At 38.9% G+C, this 20,836-nt stretch overlaps 1 long non-coding RNA gene across 4 annotated transcripts in view; it reads left to right on the forward strand.

Annotated features, from left to right (window-relative positions):
* The first annotated feature begins 566 nt into the window (after window positions 1-566).
* Window positions 567-20,836, forward strand: part of LOC111096793 — an 87,084-nt gene continuing 66,814 nt past the window's right edge. The window contains exons 1-3 of one of the 4 annotated variants that reach the window (XR_005362549.1): window positions 567-887; window positions 4,489-4,546; window positions 5,900-5,985. This is a non-coding gene — a long non-coding RNA (uncharacterized LOC111096793). The remainder of the gene's footprint in view (window positions 888-4,488; window positions 4,547-5,899; window positions 5,986-20,836) is intronic. The other 3 variants (XR_005362546.1, XR_005362547.1, XR_005362548.1) reach the window with 3 other exon arrangements.

The following is a 20,836-nucleotide window of genomic DNA, read 5'->3' on the forward strand; positions in this document are numbered from 1 at the left end:
ACTTACCTTAGTAATTAAACCCTTGTTAAAACACCAAAATCCAGAGACTTTAAATGGTTACAGCATCCCAAAGGAGGTAGCCCAGAAAGTGATTCTATAAGGTAGTGTCATTTGGGAACAGGGATATTGAGCAGAATCTCTTTCCCTCTTGGGATGCTTACCAAGCACATCTGTGCACATCATGAGATGCAATAAAAATTGCAATGACAATGCTAGACAAACACCCACACACCCACTGCACAAGACGCTGGGCAGATCCAGTGCCATCCTGCTTGGAAGCAGATACTACGTAACTGGGCTCTGTGCTGCCATTGTTTTCAGATTATGAGACAAAGAGGAAATAAAAATGAGAATCTCTGAAATACTCAGGCTACTCTCTTCACTTTAGGGAGGAGAGGGTAGCCAATACAAATTTCTCATCAACACCTTCATAAAACTTAACCCCGAAGTTTTTCTTTGACAAAACGCACAGGTTGGATAGCTATTCTCTCCCCATTGGTTTTTGAGGTATGGGCCCATGTAAACATGACAAGTAGCCCCCAATAAGCCCACATTCAACAGCAGTTCCTCAAATCTTGCTGCCAGCAGCATTAGAGTGATCCATATAATTACAAATTAGATCCATTTACTGGGGTCTGGTTGCCTATGCAAGAGCTTGCCTTCCATATATAAACATAATTGTGATAAATCTGGACTCAACAGCCATGGGGCATTCTGAAGATGATATCTAGAGGTTGCCATGACAACTCCCTAGAATTCCTGCTGTCTTTTCATGGTAGAGTTCCTAGCTAAAGCCTGGAAGGTATCTGAAATAAATCATCAAAAGGTGGGACAGCTGGAATTGGTCCATGGAAGAAATCCAAGTATGCGGGTTCATAAGTCCTGTGGTAAGGAGGTTGTCACTTGAGGACAAATTTCCATCACTTTGTGGAATTTAGGCTGAGTATCTGAAGCAATAGGATTTTTATGGAGCTTGGTGTTCCTAAGGCTGAGATAGTATGATACTGATACTAATGTCCTCAGGCAACCACTGATGTAATCACTTCCTAGGAGAAAAATCTTGTACATTCCTCAGACAAACACGTATTTCAGGAGCTCTGTGGACCCAATCATACAGCAGAAGATATTGTCAACTCTATAAGTGGCACCTAAACTTCATGTGAAACTGTCTTCATAGCAGAGACCACTTTTGGGCCGGGAAGCACCCCTGTTACCAGTGGTGAGGGTAGATGGATGACTGTCTTGCTAATTCTGGTTCTGAGACTCTCAAGTTGAGTGCTAGTTATACATTCATTTTCAATTGGAAAAGTCTATAGTCATTTCCCACATTTATAAAAAGAGGATACACACCCTGAGCTAAATTGGTAATTGTGATAATTGAATAAATTAACAAATATAAGACACCAAACCAGTGCCTGACATTTACTAAACGCTCAATAAATCTCTTTTCTTCATTCTACCCCAAAAACAAAACATGACATAAATGCAAGACATATTGTATTATTATTCAACTTTAGAATCTGCAGATTGCCAGGCATTTCATTGAGATTCAATTACTTGGCCAGATCAGTACTCTCAGTTCAATTTACCCACAATAATAATGTAACTTTTCAAAGGGTGAGGGGAAGTGGTAGTTAGGTCTATCAGCAGTATCAGCAGACACATAGATGTCATGTGATAGTTTGAGTAATAAACAGCTGAGAAGACCAGAGTATTCAATTGTCTATTCCTTCATGCCATAAATTTAGTTAGGTGGTAGTTTTGTCCCTTTACTCTGTCCTGAAGTGAAGGAGATCTTGAATTAACAAAAAGAGGATTACAGTTGTTTGAAATCATGTCAAAAGTCTGGACCTGCAGAGGCTATTTCTAACACATTACTCAATCAACCAAAACATTATTTTCACCTGTAAAATACCACATCTGCTAGAGCAAACTGTACGTTTTACAAAAAAAAAAAAAAAAAAAAAAAAAAAAAAATTCAGACTATATATTTTATATTTTTAAACTTTTCATTGAAGTATAACTCCTAATCAGAAAAGTACACAAATCAAAGTGTATAGCTTGATGAATTTTCAAAGATGGTGATGTTATATTTTAATGTTACTTAAATATAGTTGTATTAGGTTAACTTTTTTGTCTTTGAATTTTATACCAAATTTTAGAATTCAAGTGTTTACAAAATTGTTATTCCTTTTTTAAGTTAATATATAGTAAATTTGATCTTTTTTAGGATATAGTTCTAAGAATTTTAACACATGAGAGAGTTATACAACCACTACCACAATCAGGATACAGAATGGTTCCATCACCCCAAAAATCTCCCTTATACCATCTCTTTGTAGTTGACTGCTGGTAACCATTAATCTGTTCTCTGTCTTATAGTTTTGTCTTTTGAAGAATATTATACTATGGAATCATACAGCATGTAACCTTTTGAGTCTGACTTATTTTACTTTGTATAATGATTTTTCAATTTACCCATCTTGTTACATATATAAAAGTTCATCATTTGTATTGACGAGTAGTATTACATTGTAAGAATGTTACTCAGAGAGTTTATCCATTCATCTGTTGGAAGACTTTTGGAATGTAGTTGGATTGGATGATTATAAATCAAGCTATAAACATTTGCATGCATATTTTTGTGTGAATAGAATGTCCATTTCATTGGGGGTAAAAATGTAGGAATGGAATCCTGGGTCTAAACTATTTCTACTAAATTCACCTAACATTACAGTCTACACTATCTTGATCAATAAACTATTTCCCTCTTAGGATAGGCAGAGCTTCAGATTTTGGAGAGATGGAAATGCTCTTTATGATCCCTAGATCAGAGAATGCCATTCTTATAATTTAATTTCTCCTTTGTTCTTATTATATTGGTAATTTTCTATTATAATTATTATTAACATAATAGTCATAGTTTTCAAATTTACTATTTGAAAATATCCCTATATATATTTAAAAGGAAAGCTGCAGACATCATTATGTTGCATCCCTAACTAGTTCAGCATCTGTCTCCTAAGAATTGGGTGTTCCTCTATTTAATTATAATACCATTATCACATCCAAGAAACATAGATTGGTTTTAGGTTAGTGGAGTCTTTTTTTTTTTCAACACTTTAAATATGTTATTCCATTCTCTTTTTGTTTGCCTCATTTCTGAGAAGTTGGATGTGATTCTTGTCTTTGCTCCTTATGGATAAAGTATTTCTTCTGCCTTCTTCCAGGTTTTTTTTCTTTATCAATGATTTTCTGTAGTTTGAAAATTATATGCATAGGTGTAATTTTTTGGTATTTATCCTGCCTGGTGTTTTCTAAGCTTCCTGGATCTGTGGTCTGGTGTCTGACTTGAAATTTGGGGAATTCTCAGCCATCTTGCATCAGATATGTCTTCTATTTCTTCCTCTCTTTCTTCTCCTTCTGATATTCCCATTGTGCATATGTTATACTTCTTGCTGCCTTCCCCAGTTTCCGGATAGTCTGTCCTGGCTTTTCTGTCTTTGTTCTCTTTGCTTTTCAGTTTTTGAGAATTTTATTGAGATATCCTCTACCTCCGAGATTCTTTTCTCAACTGTGCCCAGTCTACTAATGAGCCCATCAAATGTATTCTTCATTTCTGTTACAGTGGTTTTGATCTCTAGCGTTTCTTTTTGATTCATAGAATTCTTATCTCTCTGATTACATTTCTCATCTGTTCTTGTAGGCTGTCTACTTTATCCACTAGAGGCCTTAGCATATCAATCAGAGTTGTTTTAAATCTCCAGTCTGATATCAACATCCCTGCACTATTTACTTGTTTCTGATTCTTGCTCTGTCTCTTCCACCTGCAATTTTTGCCTTTTAGTATGTCTTGTAACTTTTTTTTCCTGCTAGCCAAGACATGAGGTACTGAGTAAAAGGAACTGCTATAAATAGACCTTCAATAATATGGTGGTGGGGGTGTGGGAAGGAAGCATTCTATAATCCTTTGATTTGGTCTCAGGCCTTTAGTGAGCCTGTGTCTCTGGACTGTGAACTTCACAAGTGTTCCTGGGTAGTCTTCTCCATCCGCCCCACCCTGCCAGGTGAAAGAGAATGGATAGATCAGGCTGGATTGAATATTTCCCTTTCTCCAGCTAGTTAGGCTCTGATAAAACCCAACCAGGTTAGTCTCTGGTTAACTAGTTTCTTCTGGGGTAAACTTCATTAAGAAGAACAGAATGAATAAGTTACAGGAATAAAAGGCACAGCATAAGAAATATAGTCAATAATATTGTAACCCCACTGTATGTGGACAGATGATAGCTACACTTGTGGTGAGCATAGAATAACATATAAATTCGTCAAATCACTATTTTGTACACCTGAAACTAATACAACATTGTGTGTTAGCTATACTCAGATTAAAAAAAAAGTAATGACATTTAAGAAGAAGAAGAATAAAAGCAGAGAAACAGAATGCTCTGACATATTTCAAAATTGTTACTTTTTTCCTTCCCCTGCTAGAAGCAAGAGGAGACTTTTCTCTGATATTCATTGTGAGATCCTGGTTGAACTCCTACAGGTAAAACTCAAAAAAGTATAAGGGCTCCCCAGAGTTTTTGACTCTCAGACTTGTCCACATTGAGCCTCCAGCAATTTGCCAATTATCGTTCAGGTTTTCCTACCCCAGCCCTGGTTTCGGCAGAGGTTTCTACTCATGGGTTTCCTGTTCTGCTAAATTCTGATTCTCTGTATCCACCTGTCTGCCTTTCCAATTTTGGGGCAGCACTTTGATCTCCCTTCATTTACAGATCTAAGAAAATTTGTTAACTTTCCAGTTTGTTCAGCTTTTCCCTTGTTGTTAGAATGAAATGGTGACTTTCACACTCCTTACATACCAGACAAAAACTAGAAATTCCGAACATCGATTTTAAAATGTCATCTATATACAAATTTCTCCAGTTATCCCAAAGTGACTTTTTACAGTCTTCACAAATCTGGGATCCAATTAAGTCACCCTTTGTATTTAGTTGTCATGTCTCCTTCGTTTCCTTTCATCTAGAATAGTCACCCTCCCTTCTTAATTTTGTTTTGTTTTTAAGATATTGAAACTTTTAGAGTCCAGGACAATTGTAGGTTAACCCATATCCTGGATTTATTTCTTCATGCTTAGATCTGGGTTAAGCATATGGCAAGAATATTGCATAAGTTATATTCTATCCTTCCCATTGCATCACATAAAGGGATATATACTGACCATTTTGCCTTTTTTAAAATATGGTGTTTGTATAAAAATCCATTTTCACTTTTGTAGTTAGTAGATACCCTGTGGGAATACTTTTAGTCTGTTTGAAATTCTACTCCCCACCATCCACCCACCCAAAGGTTTTAGCATCCTTTGACAATGCCTGCCTAAAATCACTATTTTAGAGATTGCAAAATGGTGATTTTTCTAATTCTATTCTTCTCCATTAATTGTAAAGAATAGCTGTCCCTCTTTTGCTCCCCCCACCATGTATCATGGATACATGGATTCTTCTTGTTTTATTTACCCCTTTAATTTTGGTTGTTGCTCAAACTGTTTCCAATTCGGCCACTGAAGATCCCTCCTAGCTAGTTCTTGTGGCATCCTGTGTCCTTCTGACATGATCTCATTAATCTTCAAGCACTTCACTACTTTCTGGAGCAATAAGACATCCCAGGTTCACCTTGTACTTTCTCTGCCCCAGCTTTGGCATCAGCCAAGGTTGGATTGTTACTTAGAAACCAAGATCTGGGGCACAGATAATACCATTTTTGGACACAGTCATCAAGCAGTTTCCCTACAAGTCTCCAGGATGAAGTCTGGTACACTTCACCTAAAGGGTGCTTGCCAATGCAGCTCCATCCTCATCTCCCTACTCCACTGCTACTTACTACTCCTTTATCTACTTAGGTCTGGTTTCCACAAAACCTCTCCATGGGCTTCCTAGCCTCCAACTGCAATCCCCCAATCCACTGAACCATGATCTCCATCACATGGTAAGTGGGTTTTGAGTCATACATTCTAGAGCTTTAATCCTAACTTAATTACCCCACTGATTGCATGAACTTGGGTAAATTAGTAAGATTTTCTGAGCCTCAGTTTCTTCATCTGAAAAGCAGAGAGAAGAGTATTTACCCCACAGGAAGTAAGGATTAGAGATAATGGCACATTTCAGCCACATCTCTGAAAACCAGCTGGAGACACTCCCACCCACAGGTGTTGAAAGGAGAAATACCATGTTTGAGGTAATCCTGGTGGGTTACAGCTGACTAGGATGGGAGGAAGTTGCATAAGGAGGAGAGACAGAGACAGAGACAGAGGGAGAAACTAAAGTTAGTATCAGTCAGTGAAGTTAAAACATCAAAATGCAGAATTGGTGCCAGCTGACCAAAGATTCATGCCTAGAAGAAGCTGCTCATGAAACAGATTAGAGAGGACAGCATGCCTGGCTCTTAGGCTATGTCAAGACACCCATTCTCCCCTCCTAGAGGACTACACTCTTCAATCACTGCTCTCCAGAATATTCAGCCCTTTCCTCTATTCTAGCTCTGACCTCAAAGCACAAAATCACGCTTAACCATTTCTGCTTCTCTGAAAAACATCTTTCCTGGACTCCACATTCTTCTAGCCTCCATTCCATATACTTTCCTTTCTAGTAAAGCATTTAGAATGTGTAGCCTACAGCTTCTATGACTCAGAGAAATTTCCTCTTTATATATACTGTCGACAACCTGAGGGTTCTCCTATCCTAATCTCTCTGAAATACTCTCTCCCCTCTGGACCTGCCTTCTCAGGATCTCATCACTTCCTGTCTGGCTTATTGGTCTCCCAGTCTCCAGTTGGCCCCGCTATTGTCTCTATAGCTGCTGAAGGAAGATTCTAGAATGCAAATCTGATCATGTCATAGCTCCACTGAAAATAGTTCAGTTCTCTTCATTGAGTAAAGTACAAAACTCTTAGCTAAGATCTTGGGAAATCCTGATCATCAGTCTCATTGTCATCTTCTTTTACTTGAAACTTTGATTCTACCCATACAGAGTTATCTTCAGTGTTGTGTTTCCCCATGTGCTATTCTTTTTCATACAGTTCCCTTCTTGCACACCACCCCCATTTGTCTGGCAAAGTCCTCATAGTAATCTTTTAAAACCATAAATCAGACCACATCACCCATACATGTCACACATCCAAGACCTGCTGCTGCATTCTTGTTGCCCTCCAAGTCAAATCCAAATTTGATACCAGTTGAATGTCCCACAACATCCAGCCCTGCCTTCCTCCATGGCCTCCTTTCATACCCTATTTCCTCCATGTCCTTTCTGCTCCCACTACACTGGTCTGCTCTCCAGCTCAAATTTTATGTCTCAGAGAGGCCTTCTTCAATTTCCTCATTGCTATCAGTCACTTCTGTGAACTTAGGTGTCTAACTGACCTGAGTTTGAAACCAGACTCTGCCACTTGCTAGCTGTGTAACTGGGCAGATTTGTTAACCTGTCCACACCTCAGTTTCCTCATCTACAAATGAGGGTGATAATGTCTTCCTCAGAGAATTATTCTACATAATAAATGAGACCAATGCCTGGCTCACAGTAAGGGTACAAGGTATTAAAAGAGGAAGTGTTTTTAAAATGGTGGGTATAAGTGTTTTTATTTTGTTGAACACCATCGCCAGTGTAATTACCACTACTTCTAATGTGAATCTTCTGCAGCCCAAGAAGCCTCAAAAGGGCTTTGTTTTCTGTAGCATTACATACACACACACACACACACACACACACACTGAGAAAACTCCACAAAAACAACCTAAAAGCCCCAGCATTAAGAGTTTTTTTTATCTGACTCTAGATTTTCCAGATTTATCTTTGTGACTCTCCTTCACAAGCTGTCTTTAGCCAATTGGAACTCTCAGATCCTGTGCTTATCTCTGTCTTCACTTGCATGTAGCATCTAGACCTCTAATAATTCTAGTCATCCTGTTTTTCTTTCCTGTCTACCTTTCTTCATATCCTAGATGAAACTCTTCATGGTCACCCATGTTGGAAGTATCTCTTCTTGGTCTGGATTGTTCATTCAACCATCTGGTGTGTCAGATGAATCTCAAGTTCAATGTATCTAGAATGAAAATCTAAGCATTGATTGGGTTTTCCTTTCTGTCGTTCCCTAGTCATTCACAGTCTTGAATTCATCTCCAAACCTACCTAAATGATCTCCTAAACATTTTGTTTCTCCAAATGCATTGCTTCTGCTCTGTTACTATTGTTGATCCTGGTCAAACCTCTGCTATCCCTTCCTTACTGTGGCAAAGCCATAACCCTGAGCTCCCATCAAGCTTTCCTTCACCATCTGCCTGCAGAACACTTGTCCTGGAATGGAGCTCTGGCCATCTCCCTCCACTTTTCTGCTCAACACCTACCAGTGTCTCATCTTCAGATGTAAGCCATGTTCCTTAGCATGCCACACAGAGCCATTCCTATCTCTCTTACTTGTTCTCAAAAAAAAAAAAATGCATTTATTCCCCTTTCCCACCACACACCTGAAGCTATACTGTTTGTACTACTTCCTCTGCCTAGGTATCTTCCCTAATCTCATCACGTAACTCACCTCAAAAAAAATTTTCCTCATTTCCTCTTATTACAAAGACAATACATTTTAATTATGAAATTTAGATAAATGAAATGAAGAACATAAAAATCTTCTATTTTATTATTACCCAGAGATGAGCAATACTGACATTTTTCTATAATTAAATGTAGCTTTTATAAAAGTGGGAACATGCTCTACCTATTACTTTATAACTTGATTGTTTTTACTTAATCATAAATCATGAATAACTTCCTATGTCATTTAATATTATGTTTCAGGATTACATTGTGGTGGCTACATAGAAGTCTATTGTGTGGCAGTACTACAATTTATTTAATTGATCCCCCATTGTTGGATTGTACATTATCCCCAATTTTACATAGTTATAAACTTTACTGTGATGAATAGCCTTATTGATAAAATTGTTTGAACATGAATTTTAACGTCCTTTATATAAATTCCTGAAAGTGTGTTTGCTGAACCAAGAGATATACACTTTAAGGCTTTTGATGCGTCAACTTTTTTTTTTCAGTAAATCTGTACCAATAATTTTATGATCCTTCCCAATTTCATGGGTAAAGTAGAGATCTTGTTTTATTTTGTGTTTCTTTTTAGTGAGAGCAAACATGTCCATATATTTGATAATTGTTTGTATCTCTTCTTTTGAAATTTCCTTTAATTTTTTTCTATTTTTCTATTGGAATGTTTAACTCTTTAAAGGCAATCTGAAAAATTTTTATAGCATAAGCATGACTGTGTGATGAAAAAAATTTGCCAGATTGTTTGCCTCCCATTTTTATTTGAGGTGTTTTTGAATGCTATTGGCTGTGTATCACAATCACCAGACTCAGTAAACAAATTGTCTGGGCTTGAATCTGAATTCCAAAACTTAATAAGCTGTGTAACCATGAACAAGTTATTTAACACCTTAGTACCTCAGTTTTATAATTAATAAAATGGAAGTAATAATAGTACCTACCTTAAAGGATAGCTGTGAGGATTAAATGAGCTAATATATAGATAGTGTCTAAAACAATGTTTGGCACACATATTAAGTGCTCATGATAGCTGAGTTACATCAAAAATGGTTCCACTTATTAAAGGGTTAGTACCAAAAATATATAAAGAACTTATGAAACTCAACACCCCAAAACGAATAACCTGATTTAAAAATGGGTAGAAGGGGATCCCTGGGTGGCGCAGCGGTTTAGCGCCTGCCTTTGGCCCAGGGCGCGATCCTGGAGACCCGGGATCGAATCCCACGTCAGGCTCCCGGTGCATGGAGCCTGCTTCTCCCTCTGCCTGTGTCTCTGCCTCTCTCTCTCTCTCTCTGTGTGACTATCATAAATAAATAAAAAATAAAATTAAAAAAAAAATGGGTAGAAGACATGAACAGAGCTGTTTCTAAAGAAGACATCCGGATGGCCAACAGACATATGAAAAGATATACAACATCACCCATCATCAGGGAGATGCACATCAAAACCACAATGAGATATCACCTCACACCTATCAGAATGGCTAAAATCAATCATACAAGAAACAACAGGTGTTGGTGAGGATGTGGAGAAAAAAGAACCCTATGCACTGTTGGTGAGAATGCAAACTGGTGCAGCCACTGTGGAAAGCAGTATGGAGGTTCCTCAAATGCACCCCTATGTTTATAGCAGCATTATTCATAATAGTCAAATTATGAAAGTAGTCCAACTGTCCTTTGATCAATAAAGAAGATATAGTATATATAATGGAGTTTCTTATGGACTCAGCCATAAGAAAGAAAGAAATTTTGTCATTTGCAATGACATGGATGGAGCTAGAGAGTATAATGTTAAGCAAAATAAGCCACTCAGAAAAAAAACAAATACCATATGATTCCACACATGTGTGGAATTTAAGAAATAAATGAGCAAAGGGAAAAAGAGACAGAGACAAACCAAGAGACAGACGTTTGACTGTAAAGAGCAATCTGATGATTATCAGAGGGAGGTGGGGGGGAGATGGGTTAAATAGGTGATGGGAATTCAGGAGTGCACTTGTGATGAACCCTAGGTATTGTATGGAATTGTTGAGTCACTATATTGTACACCTGAAACTAATATAACACTGTGTGTTAACAAATTGGAATTAAAATAATAACTTTAAAACAAACAAATGAAGGAAACAACAATGGCTCTACTCAGGAGTCGTCCCTTCAGGAAGCCATTTGTGAATTCCCAATTGAGTAACATGCTACTCATCTGTCCTTCTAGAGTATTTGTCTTAATGCTGATAATTTTATAATTATATATTTATATGCCAATCTTCCTCGATGGGTTGGAAATTAATATGGTGATCAGGGATTATGCCTTATTTATTATTATATTCTCAATGCCCATGATATAGCTTCTTCAGGTGCATGCTCACAAAATATCTGTGAATCAAATGATAGCTCTTCAGAATCACTCTAATGGCACATAGTTGACTTATTATTATGTGTGTACTTAATTAGTTCTCCAACTGGATCATACATTTCTTGGGAGCAAACACTCATACTGTTTTCTTTAAAGACTAAGTTCTGATCCCAAAGTGTATTAGGTATTCAATAATGGAGTATCACAAGAAAAAGATTGAGAGAAAGGAAGGGAGATAAGAAAGAAAAAAGAAGAAAGAAAAGAAAGAAAGAAAGAAAGAAAGGAAGAAAGAAAGAAAGAAAGAAAGAAAGAAAGAAAGAAAGAGAAAAGAATAAAGAAGAAGACGAGAGAAAAGAGAGAGAAGAAACTCACACAGAAAGAAAGACGACATCCGTCACCGCCCTCACCGCCCACTCCGCCCGCACTCCCCACCCTCCTTCCCAGCACCCCTCCGCCCTCACCTCCTCCCTCCCTCCCTCACCGAATCCTCCATCCCTCCCTCCCGCCTCCTCCCGCCAACTACTCAACCAACGACACGAAGACCGACCTCCCTAAAGAAAGAAAGAAAGAAAGAAAGAAAAGAGGATAAGAGGAAGGGTAGCTTTCACCTAAGTACAAATAATATGCAAGTCCTTGAGATCTTGTCTTGGAAGATTATGCCTCTGGTTGCTGAGTCTGGTCTAACCAAATCAATGGCCTATTCCATGAGCCATGTAGGACACAAGAGCCAGAAATACCAATCTAGTAAACTGTGAACATCCACTCAAGTCTGTGTCATTTTAGTCAACTACACTGTTCTCAAGATAGGTGCCACGTGCTTGCACAGATCCCTTCTTCCTTCCTTGTGTTATGCTTTCCACTGGCACCCTTGAGTCTGAGGTCTAGGAATGGTTCATATACAAGCTTGGTTGAAAGGCCTATGATTACAGTGATGCAGAGAATTTCTTATACTCTGAGTCTCAGGCTTATTCCTGGCCTAAGTCAAAAAAGGTGTCAGTCCAGACATATGTGTTTCTTCTGTTGAAAATATCAAGTCTATATTCAAAGTGGTTTCACAGTTGTGACAGCCAAATTGATTGAAAATTCTTTTATCTTAAGTGATGACATTTTCTCACTCTTTGACTATCCTGTTAGCCAAGGTTTATACATATGATGGCAGCTCATGGTTATTCCTTTAACCCATTTGTTTATTTGCTTATTTAGCTAGTCATTCAACAAGTATGTACTTCAGTCTGTGAGAGGCATTTGGGATACAAAGTTGAATGGGAAAGGACATCCCCACCCTCAGGTTCTTAGGACAACTGTGGCAGATTGACAAGTAAATCATGTTTAGAATGTGCTTTTGTGAGTGTTTTGTAGAGTTATGTTATAGGTGTTCTTGGAACACACAGGAAATGTGCATGAGATATTCAGACCTGTGAAGGGGAGGTCATAGAAAGTTTCATGTAGGAGATGAGGCTGGGCTGAATTTGGAGGAAATACTCATTCATTCAATATTTACTGGCATGAGTAAAAAAGCATACAATCCATCTAGGCATGGAGTTCATTTGTCGGTAGTGGACAAGACAAGGTTTCTAAAAACATGGAACTAATTGTTAAACCATCAAAAGGAGAACACAGACAAATGAACTGGGATGACATAATAAAGAGTGACAGGAAGCATGGAAGACCAGATCACTAATGGTCAGTGTGTGAGCTATTTCAACCCCAAGCCAAACACTGAGCAACATGTATGCACAAGGAACTTATCACCTGAGAGCCTGGTTGGGGGTGGTAACTATGGGAATGGGAAGGAGGGAATAGAAGCAACCAGGACTGGGAAGGAAGACTCAGCATGTAAAGGTGGCCGAAATGAGGAGCAAATGGGAGAATACCAATACTTCAAATAAGAATAGGAAAGCAGGGGGGAGACAAACTGATTTGAAGGAGAAGATATTAAGTGCTGGAAAGAAGCAGGACTCAATACATAAGTTCATCAGCCAATGTCAAATGAATGCGCGGATAGATGGGTGGGTGGACAGATGGATGGCCAGCTGGATGATATGGGGAAGTCAAGGTATTCAGCACCCCCCACCCTACCTTGGCCCATTGGAAAGCGACACATGCAAAATTTGTATTTATTTCCTGACATTTTTATCTCTCACTGAATTATCAGTTCCTTAAAGGAAGTAATTATGTCATTCCCCTGGAACCTGGCACCATGCCTGACCACAGGCTGTATAAACGTCTGGTTGTTGATTGCATACTCTGGCTTCCATTACACTGAATCACACCACTTGACTGCCTTCTTATGCCCGCCGACTATGACTGTCCATTGGCCATGCCCTTGAAGCATTCACTTTTTACCCATGATCCCCTACTTATTCTTTTTTCCTTCTCTGACAACTTTTAGTGCATACCCGCTGACTTAGTCTCCCAGGCATAGGGACTGACTGTCAAAACCAAGCACCTGGATTCACCACACAGCCTACATTCAGGGTGGAAGGAACTCATTTAGAAACTGTCAATACCTTCGGTCTGGAGTGCACAAATTATTAGGTCAGAATGAACATCAGGCTTATTGGAGATTGTAGCAGCCCCTCATAATTGGGCCAAATTGTGGGGTTTTTTTCAGCTAGCTTTTATCATAGTGACTCCTGTTAGTGCTGCTATAGTTAAGGATCTGTCAGTTTTTCCATTATAAGACCCAGTTTCAGAGGCTTATAACTGCCACGGAAATTCACTGCTGCCTGAGACCTTGACACATTAGAGTGCTTGCAGCCTTTGGGTATATTTTGAAAATAAGAATAAAATAAAAATGACGGGGTTATTTCATTGAGATATGTGGCCTCAGCTTGCTAGCCTATGAGGGCTCTGTAACAAGCCGACTTTCGCCAGGCGGTGGACAGTGAGCTGACATGATAGATAGTAACATTTAAACATTTTCCTCATTGTCATTACGCTCCATCTTGTCAGTAATCTCCTTGTTAAAGAGCACTCGTTGACATGATGAACAATAATGGCCCCGTCGCCGTCATCACTGCCCATCACAGAGTAACCCACGTTTCAGAAGTTCCTATACATCGTACATAAATTGACTGTATGAAAGGTTGCAGAAATGTTTTTGATAGAGCAAAGGTCCCATCAGCTGCTCCCCTCCGCAATCAATTCTGTAGTTGGCTATAACATCTGTAGGTGTCATATTGCTGTCATCTGGGGGATCTTGAGTTCATACGGGCAGTAATGAAGTAACTATTTTCTTTGAAGTTCTCTGCTTGCGATGATGACATGCTGCCAGTGGCTGACATGAGGTACTTTGGTTAGTGCCTTGTGTTCCAGACTCGAGGTGTTCCCATAGGAGAGGGTAACAGCAAAAATAATTAGCCTACCTTCCAACCCAAAACCTCAACCTTAACCTGAAATCAAGATTGATAGACAATTAGAATAAGGTGTGAAGAGATGGGCACTTGAGTAAAACTCGACCCCTAAGAGTTGGAACTGTCGTCAACAGCCACCTGACTTGACTTTGAATCTTTCTGTGGTCTTAAGCATGTCACCTACTGAGATGTTGCTCTAAGGAGAGTAGTTAGAACATGGGTACTGACGTCAGATGCTAGGACTTAGAAATTTCTAATCAACCATCCACAAACTGTGACTATGGGCAAGCTGCTGAGCTGCTGAAGGTTTCTGGTCCCCTTTCCTCATGTGTAAAGTTGGAATAATAATAATACCTCTCTCACAGAATCGATACAAGGATTAATTAGGCAAATATATGTCAAGGGCTTACAGCATCAGTCCCAATCTCTTTGATATTGTTCCTCATCAGTAAACACATTGGAGCCTGCCTATCTTAATATATATATAAAATGTTTCTACATTTGTTGATTAAATTGCATGCCACTAAACTATTTTTTTTGCCACTAAACTATTATACACATTTTAAGCATACACAAAAAAATGGAAATCTTAAATGACTGAAATAAATAATATTTAAAAACGCTTTCATTCTGTTTCATTAGGAATACAGAACACACTTTTGCACTCAGAGAAATTTATTACTAAAAAAACATTTTATATTATTACATTGAACTAATATTTTTATGAGAGCAATGTGATTAAAATGCTTCATTTTTCTAAAAATCTTGCTTTCACACAGTGTTGTAAGTAATTTGCAGGTCTGTTTCTACTTTGTTCTAGTGACCATCACAGCTTTACATATATTTCACTAAGATATAGATGTCCAAATGAAAGATATAAATTTCTGGCTAGTATGTATTAAAATTTGCAAACTGTACATCAATTATGGAAAAGCTTATTGAAATTCAGTTAGGAAATGTCTATCTTCTCTGGTTTCAGTCAGTTATTTTTGAAAATAATCAGAAATCATCATGTTTTACTGAACAGGTTAAAAAACTATGAATCTTTTCATTTGAAAGATTTATAAATGGATAAGAAGGGCAGCCCCGGTGGCTTAGTGGTTTGGCACCGCCTTCGGCCCAGGGCATGATCCTGGAGACCGGGATCAAGTCCCACGTCGGGCTCACTGCATGGAGCCTGCTTCTCTCTCTGCCTGTGTCTCTGCCCCTCTCTCTCTCTCTGTCTCTCATGAATAAATAAATAAAGTCTTTAAAAATATATATAAATGGATAAGAATATTTTGTTTCTGGGTTTGTTTCTAGACTGAAAAACTTTGGTCAGTAACAGATAACATTTTTAGCAAAACAAAAATTGTAATGGTGAAAACGCTTCTAAAATCCTTTTTAAAAACACTCTTTCCATACCAGAGATTTTTTTTGCAAAACACCTATTTTCTCTCATTGTTTGGTCACATTTATCTGCAAGGTGCCGATAGAGTGTGCTGATTTGAAAATAAAAAATAAAATCTAGATAGCATATTATTGACAACCACATTTTATCACAGAAAAAAAACTAGCAAATTTGACATATATATCTTTGTTTAAAAATGTGTAATTCATTGTTAAGCTGAGTAACTCTTATGACACCTTTCCAGGAGATAATGTGAGAACCTCTCTCTGCGTGATCCCAAACATTTCAGTCACATTTATGTCCTGACAATGTATAAAATGTCTACTCATTAAAGAATGCAGCCTGTAAATCCACTTGGTTCATGGAAGTTATAAGTCACAATAAACTAGAAAATGATGGGGCTACTGCCAAGAATCCCTGCATGTTGTGGAATCTCATCCTCCTTCAGAACCCCTTAAACTAACATACAGAGAGAAAGAGGGTGTTGGTGTAAATCCGTATATTAAATACCAGTCGTGCTAAGTTTTCTCTTTGTCATGATAAAAACAAATATAAATAAAAGTTCAATGCTTTCTGCCCATTTCTCAAGATAGTCTTGCAGATCCCTGGGATACAGACAGCCTGGACTGTGGGGGCTCTGGACTCTGCAGGGTGCTGAGACACAGTGATTAGTCAACAGTTGTCAGTGACCTCTATTATCTTTCTAATATATCCCAATCTTTATCCTTAAGAAGTGTTCTTAATCCTTCTGAGGTGGTTTCACAATCCAAGTATCTCATGGAAGGTGCCTACTCTACCTTCAAGCAAAGCTCATGCCTGTGACTTTGCACACGTCTTTCAGAAGGTCTACACCTGAGCCAAAGAAGGACTTAGGACCTAATAAACTTGGTAAAACATGTGCAAGATTCAACCACTTGGGGGTTTTAGTATTGCTGGATATTAAACCCCTTGTAGAATTGTTTGTCAGAAGCCTCCCATCCTCCCTATTATATATTTATCTAGATAGATTCATGAGTCTAAATGAAGGGATTCCCACCTTCTCCTCCTGCTCCTGTCTGTTCCTGCACAGAAACAGACAGACAGACACCACTGTCACTTTGTATTCACTGGAGGAAAGCATTAGCTAGGTAATGTTTATTTTGAAATAAATGATGGTCTTCCTGCTTGTTGGCAGAAGTGTCATCAGGTTTTCCTAGCCTAACAGACATCAACTGACCAGGTTTTGCTTAATTAACTTAAATGTGAAGTTTAAGTTTACTCTTTGAGTAAAGGAGCACAAGTATATATATACATACATACATACATAAATTATACACATATATGATATTTATTATATAACACATAATATAATATGTATGTATATGATATATGTGATATGATTATATATATGTATATCTGTGATATGTATAAAGTTTTGGATGAAAACTTTTTCATGCAATATTGAAATAAAAACACTGTAAGAATTTTAAGTAGCAAAGTAAAGTTTCAGAGGCTATCAAAAAGATGACATCTGAAAAATCTTCCTAAATCTTGAAAGTCTTTTTTTTTTTTTTTTTTTGCCTCATTGTTTCTCTAGAATAATTTCTTGCTCAGGGTGCCTGGGTGGTTCAGTCAGCTAAGTGTCGACTCCTGATTTCGGTTCAGGTCATGAGCTCAGGGTTGTGGAATCAAGCCCCACATCTGGCTATTGGCTCAGTGTAGAGCCTGCTTGTCCCTCTCCCTCTGCTCCTCCACCAGCTCATGTGTTCTCTCTCTGTCTCTCAAGTAAATAAATAAAATCTCTCTTTTTTTTTAAAGAATAATTTTTTGCTCAATGGCACTTACTTTAAAATAGGGATGGGTATCATAATTAGGTTTTACTGTTTCCTGGGGCCAGTGTGTGTGTGTGTGTGTGTGTGTGTGTATGTGTTTGTGTATGTGTGTGTGTGTACACGTGTATGCATGCACTGGTTGCTGAAAAAGATGTTAGTTTTTCTATGTCTACAAAATCGTAAAATGCCTCTTGTATTCCCACCTTGTAATGTCCCCTGACCTTTCTGCTTCTCATATAGAATGCCAGATATAGGTCATCAAAAGACTCCCTAAAAAAGAAATTAATGATCATTTTCCAATGCGTCTCAACACCAAATCCCAATGCTACACTGTGCATTTTTTAATGGAAGGGCATGCGAGCCCGTCTTATACCAATACGTGTGTAAGAGGGTTAATTGGTTTTTAAATACTATTGCTTTCCTCTTTACCTTTCCAAACGCAGGATTCCTGTCCATCAGACAACCATCTTTTGGGGGGTAGATTGTAACATTTACTGGAGGAATGTAAAGGTAAAAGTATAGGCAGTATTTTGCTTTTGAAATTCAAAGTAAGTCAGAGGAAAGCCTCACAAGTCAGGCTGTTGTCTTGAGAGCAGATTTTCTAAATTCCCTTATCTCCCAGTGTCAGGTGAGCCTACTCTGTGGCTCTACAGTAGTAAGAAAACAGAACGTAGGAAAAGTCAAAGTAAAAGCCCACCGTTTTTCCAGCTCAGGGCATTGTAGAAAGTGGGGGATGGCAGGCAAAGAGGAGGGAGTAAGGGCTCAGCCTCCTCAACACGGTATCTTCCCCATGAACATAAGAGTTGTAGGGTGAGCTCATCTTTGCAACCCCGCTCTCAGCGGAATGAGATGTCACTGCCACCAACTGTGGAGCTGTGGAAGCTGATGATGTGTGCCGATGCCTCTTGGAATCATAAGCATTCAGAAAATGCTTCCGCAAGCCATAGTAATTACTGATTTTGGAGATAGAGGATTGATTTGGAGGTAGAAAAACTGAGACTCTCATTATTACATAACTGCAACCAAAATTATGTCGATTTTGATTCTGTTGATAAAGACTGACTCACCGAGGTATCTTTTGCTTGATATCCAATGGCTCGAGTTTAAGTTCTACTTCTATTTTGGAGTCATTGTGGAAGCTGGGATTGGTAAAATGAGCTGGTAAAAAATGTCCAGTAGCACTTCCTCCCTCTCGCATTGATGATTTTAGCGATGATTGGAGTCACGTCTGAGCGTGTGTCATGGACTGCCACGCGAGAGAGTGGGGTTGGACCACACAGTCGAGGGCAAGGAGCTAAAGAGAGCCAAAAACAGGAGTGACTGGACAGCCATTGAGTCTGGTCCCCATGCCTTCTGTCACCGTCACTATTAAGATTCTGAAGCCCTCAACGTTTTAGCATTAATTATTCATCAGAATTAGACATAGCCATGAAGTCGTTTTAATGAGCTTTAATGGCAAATAGCCAAAACATCAGGCCTCTCCCCTTGCATGTTACCTGAGGGGATTCTCTCCAGATCCTTCCTGTCCTCATCTGTAATAAAAATACTATTAACCCTTACTGCCCCTGGCAGGGCTGGTCAGTGGCCTGTGGATACCATAAATGCTTCCTGAAGAGCTGAAGTGGGGGTAAAGTCGAGATCATAAGAAACTGGAGAGATGCGAAAGGAGGAATCAGGCTTGCAGAGAGTGCCGGCTCTCTGGTCAGAGGCGGAGCTGTTTCCATCTGTTCTTGGTTACGAAGGAACATCATGAAATGAAAGACTGTATGTGAAGCCCCGGAAACACAGCAAAGGTGATGTTGCATTAGGGTTTCCTCCCTAAAACTCTCAAGAGGCAAAATTTCCCTCGTAAAGACCTCTGTTGTCTAATATTTCTGTGTATAACTCAGCACAGAATTTTCAGGAACACATGAACTAATGCAGCCTCTAAATGCTTCCTAAATGAATAAAAATAAAATAGAGGTGCCTTTGTGGGAAGCTATAGAATTCCATCAGTAATTAATATATGTTCCACTTTTTTACAGCCCCACCATCCCTCCACCAGATTCCAGGCTATCAATTATCATTGAAAACACATGGACAGGATGTATCTACTCTATTCATCCTTTGTCTAGGTCCCTCCCTAGTAAAAATGTAGAAGGTGGCAAAGTACATTAACTTCTGTGGGCTTGTCAGGACTCTTTATAGTACATTTCCTACAAAGCACTATTCGGTCCCCCAAAGTTTAAAAGAATCTGAATGCTTCTCCAAATACTCAGATTACTCTCTGAAAATGACTTAGGCTCCTGAGAGAAGTAGAGAGCCCATTTGATGGTATTTGGCCCAACTGAGTAATAGGAAGAGCTTAACAGAAACAGATATGGGGGTGAGAGGCCGAAGGTTCTGGAAGCTCTCTTTGCTCTCTTGGTTTGACTGTAACACTGGCAGAGAATAAGTTGCCAGAAGTCGCTGCTATAACTCTGTGGACAGAAATGAGGGAGATAACAATTTTAAAATGACTCTTGCTTTCCCGGGGCCAGCATAGCAGGCACAAATATAAGTTTGAGGGCTAGGCGGAGTGCTAAAGAGATAGACACTCTTCCAGTTGCCAGATGTCTGGCTATATAACTTTTTGGCACTTTATGCAACATGGAGGCAGATCTATGGATTGGATCTATAAACATTACAGTTACCATCTGACAACTGTTCAGTGGCCTCCATCCAGTTTCTAGTGGACAGGTGTTTGAATTACAAAAAAAAACAAAAAAACAAAAAACAAAAAAAAACACCCTCACAATTGGAGCTACTAATTGATATGCTCGTTGGAAGGCCCAGAAACAAGGCCAAAAATTGAACAGGCATGAAGGCAGAAATGCTTCCCCTTCCTGGTGGTCCCTCTTGTCTAACTTGGAGGCATTTGGGAGGAGTTTTGCCTGGCTGCGGTGGCGGTCTGTGATTAGATGGCACCGGTTCCCCTGCTTTGCATTTGAGGCATTTCCTGAGCCCTTGATTAACTTTTAAAAATATTAAAGATTGCAGGGCTCTGTTCACAGTTTCTGTGATGCCTGAATTTACTTGCAAACTTGACAATCATATGCAACTTAGGTGTTGTTTGCAGTTCTGAATAGAGACTTAATGGATCATTGTTGATGTTTCTCTAAGAATGTGGGCAGGAAAGGCAGACTAGACTCACCAGGTTCTGGGCGTTCCTGAGGACATCCATGCTGCCCCGCACCCCCGGACACAGGACGCTGGGCCTCACGGGCCCTAGGCAGGATCAGCGGGAAAGCTTGAATGAGCCATACATTTCCTGGTGTATGAGCACATTTTAATTTCTAAGA

This window comes from Canis lupus, chromosome 7 (genome assembly GCF_011100685.1).
Source record: "Canis lupus familiaris isolate Mischka breed German Shepherd chromosome 7, alternate assembly UU_Cfam_GSD_1.0, whole genome shotgun sequence".
Classification (NCBI taxonomy): domain Eukaryota; kingdom Metazoa; phylum Chordata; class Mammalia; order Carnivora; family Canidae; genus Canis; species Canis lupus.